Genomic DNA, 4,356 nt, shown 5'->3' on the forward strand with positions numbered 1-4,356 from the left:
TCCTGATGCCACAGCTCCAATGCATTTCCCTCCAGCTCTGCTCCTGATGACATGGCTCCAATGCATTTCCCTCCAGCTCTGCTCCTTATGACACAGCTCCAATGCATTTCCCTCCAGCTCTGCTCCTGATGACATGGCTCCAATGCATTTCCCTCCAGCTCTGCTCCTGATGCCATGGCTCTAATGCATTTCTCCCAGCTCTGCTCCTGATGACACAGCTCTGATGCATTTCTCCCCAAATCTGCTCCTGACGAAACAGCTCCAATGCATTTCTCCCAGCTCTGCTCCTGATGACACAGCTCCAATGCATTTCTCCCAGCTCCGCTCCTGATAACACAGCTCCAATGCATTTCCCTCCAGCTCTGCTCCTGATGCTGCAGCTCCAATGCATTTCTCCCTGGCTGTGCACCTGATGCCCCATTCTGGTGCATTTTTCTTTGGCTCTGCACCTGTTACCTGGCTCCCACCTCACAGGAGTTGGCATGGGGGGCTCACTCTGTAACCTCAACTGAATCCACACTCATTTTGCTCTTTCCAAAAACCAATTGCAGATTATTTGTCCCAGGCACAAGAGTTCTGAGTCCAGTTCTCAGCCTCACTACTTGAGGGGTATCTCCCTCTACAGTCTACATCTACATGTGGCTGAGCTAGGTGGGGTCAGCTGTCTCCCTGAGGGCTGTCTCCCTCTACAATCTACATCTACATGTGGCCGAGCTAGGTGGGGTCAACTGTCTCCCTGGGAATGATTGGAGAGACTTCTCTCCTTTCCCCAGAAGCCCACCCAAATGGCTGTGTTTGAACAGGAAGGTGCCACAGGGCACAATATTCCTCAATTTACCAACAGAATGAGGAACACTTCCAGTGGTTAGGAAGGCAAGGAGGAATTCCCTCTTCTGACTCCATACTGCAACCCCGCAGAGGCACCCGTTGGAGGCACCACCTCCTCGCTTCCAAAGCGCCAGCCTCAGAACTCCACGTGCACATGCAACCTTGCGGCCCAAATAGCAGAGGGCAGTGCTCTTGACTTGTGTTGACTTTGTTCTTGTTTTTAACAGCTTTATTGAAATATAATTTACATACCATAGGTTCAGCCTAATGTGCGCCATTCAGTGTTTTTAGTGCATTCTCAGTTATGCAGCCATCGCCATATCCTGATTTTAGAATATTTTCGTCACCCCCAAACAGCTCGTACCTATTAGCCTTCATACGCATATCCCACTCCACCTCCCCAGGGAGCAGCCGGTGGACATCCATCTCCACCGCTCGTTACTCTGGACACTGTATATGAATGAATCGTACAAGTCAGGACACTGTAGAATGAATTATACAACATGGGGTCTTCTGTGTCTGACTTATTTCCTCCAGCACAAGGTTTTCGAGATGTGTCCACCTCACAGTCCCCGTCAGCACCCTGCTGGTTTCTGTGGCAGTTGTGAGTCTGTGCCACGTTTTGCTTCTCCGATCACCCGCCGTGGACATCCGGGTTATCCACTTCTGGCTGCTGTGAATACCGCTGCTGGGAACTTTCCTGTGCTAGTTTTTTTGCACACGAGTGTTTTCATTTCTGTAGGTACAAACGTGGGGGTGGAGTTGCTGGGCCTCATGACAATTCCATGCTTAACATCTTGAAAAACTTATGTTGAGTTTTATTCCTGTGGAACCTCAAAACTTCTAAGAACTCTTTTCCTGTTGAGCGTGCTCTCTCTCTATCTGGGAGAGCAAAGCTACCACCTGCAACTTTTATCTAGTTTGCACATTTAAAAGCTATAGCAACACACTCAAATACCCTGCACAAAGGTTCTAAATGTAAAGGAGCACAAGTCTCAATTAACCCAAGTTAACACGAGTGTAGTCACAATGGACTGGGACAATGGGCGTTGTTTTATTTCTTAACCCACAGAGAGTCCCAAGAATGGGCCCCCATTGGAAATGAGCTAAGAGGCCCTTATCCCAGAGGCTGACTTTGGCATCTCAATGATGTGAAGGGCTTTGTATCTTGAGGCTTTGTGAGTTCCTTTTATGCATAATCTGTCCCTAACAAGGTATCTGCTTTTGCTAATTCTTTTCTTCCGAAAAAAAGCAGTGGAAAGAATTGATGTTTTATAATTCGTGTTTGCAAGCCAAGGAAAAAATTATTTTTCAACAAGCAAAAGAAGAAAAGAATGAGGTAGTTCCAGCCTCACGTGACAATTTGCAAAAATAGTAGCTTACGTCTGAGAATGCAGTGATTTCAAAAACATGTCTTTTTCACTCACGGCTTTGCAGAAAAGCTCTCCCCGTTTTTAGAGGTCTCCACTCACTGAGTCCTTACAAAAGCCAGCTGCTGTGCACAGGAATGCTGAGCTGTGGCTCCCAGGCAGGTGAGATCCACTCAGCTGCTGAATGCCCAGCTTGCTGAACGAGTCAGGCAAGTGACTGCATAAAATCACTGTGAAAATGAGGGTCCCTGGCATCGTGAAGTTTTGTATCAGAGCCAACGAGGAGAGAGCTATCTACACCCTGACACCACACAGAGAAATGCACTGAGGAGCGGGAGGCTGCTCAAGACACCTTCGTGGTTCTCCAGGAGCCGCTCTGAGCCCCTGCGGGAGCACGGCACTCTCAGGCAGGTGCCGACAGAGGTGCACTCAGCTCTGGGACAGGCTGTGTCACCCACACTCCGGGCCATGGCTTTTGCTGGTCCCTGCATCCCAGGGCAGTTCTGCAGAGGAAAGCCAGCCTACAATCCACTCGAAGGAAGAGGGCCCATGTCGCCCAGTCCCACGCTGAGCGAGAGGACAGCTTGAGGCTCAGGCTCCTCCTTCACTCAGCAGTTACTTCCCGGACACCTGCCCGGCAGGGGCCAGGCCCATGTCAGGCTCAGGATGCACCAAGAGCAAAACGGTTTCCTGATCTGTGGTGCTTGTGCGTCAGCGGATCTCATCAGGGCGCCGTCTTTCATAGCCTAACTCGATGATACTGTGCACAGGCAACCACAGGTCAGCACGTGTCCGCCGAGCGTGTGCCCCGTCCAGGCTTCACAGACTGCACCCGTTTACCCCGTGATTCCACCACCCAGAACTCGCTGCAAAGCTGCCACACACCGGCCGTGTTTTGTTGTTTCATTATTTATTTCGGAGACAGGGTCTCGCTCTGTCACCCAGGCCAGGGTACAGGGTGTGATCACAGCTCACTGCAGCCTTGATCTCCCAGGCTCAAGCGAGATTCCCACTTCAGCCTCCTGAGTAGCTGGGACCACAGGTGTGCCCCATCACGTCCCGCTCATTTTTGTATTTTTTGCAGAGAGACGGTTTTGCCATATTACCCACTCTGGTCTCAAACTCCTGGGCTCAAGCGATCCTCCCACCTCTGCCTCCCAAGACACTAGGATGACAGGCGTGGGCCACAGAGTCCGGACCACACACATTCTTGAAGTGAGGGATACAGAGAAGGGTGGGGGAGGCCAGTCGAGCCCCACAGGCCTGCCCGTAAACACACGGCAAACACTGAAGAGTAGCTGGTAAGAGGAAGGCTGACCTAGAAGCGGGGGAGGAGCCCTGCGATCGTCCTGTTTTATAAATGCAAGAGGCTGATGATTGTGTAAGGTCACCTCCTGGATGAGTGCAGCCGGAAGCCGAGGCAGGTGGGCCTGAATCAGCCATCCCGTCCTCCTGCTCTCCACAAACGCCCCTGTTCTGATTTCAAACCCTGGATGTATCCTCCGGTCCCTTCTAGAATGCCTGCCCGATGGGAAGCCTGGTCCGTCCAGCCCTGCCCTTCATCGTGCTGCTGTTCTGTTCCTGCTGTGTGGTGTGTGTGGATAGATGTGTGTGTTTGAGTGTGACAGTGTCGTGTGTGTGCAAGCCTTGTGTCCTCGACAGATTATAAAGACTAGTTTCCTTTTCCACCCACATAAACACCTTCCGTGTGGCTGGACGTGCACTCAATACCAAACTAAGCACAATTTGACAGAGAACAAAGCTACCCAGAAAAGTGGAATCGCTCTATGAACCAGCAGCCCAGCCAACGAGGCAGAAGACACCTAAAGAAGTGGCCTGAGGTTCCTACACACCCAGCAAGGACGACGCCCCCGCGCACCTCAGTGCCCCCACGCCCCTCAGTGCCCCCGCGCACCTCAGTGCCCCCATGCCCCCGGTGCCATCGGAGAGGTGGACAGCGAGAAATGTTTGTTATGTGAGAATGAAAGGGAAGCATCCGACAGTTTCGTGACCCCAAAGAGAGCACACGCTTTTCACCCCAGACCTGCACCCCAAAGAGAGCCCACACTCTTCACCCCAGACCTGCACCCCAAATAGAGCCCATGCTCTTCACCCCAGTCCTGCACCCCAAAGAGAGCCCGCACTCTTCACCCTAGAC

Source organism: Cebus imitator, unplaced genomic scaffold (genome assembly GCF_001604975.1).
Source record: "Cebus imitator isolate Cc_AM_T3 unplaced genomic scaffold, Cebus_imitator-1.0 Scaffold324, whole genome shotgun sequence".
Lineage (NCBI taxonomy): Eukaryota > Metazoa > Chordata > Mammalia > Primates > Cebidae > Cebus > Cebus imitator.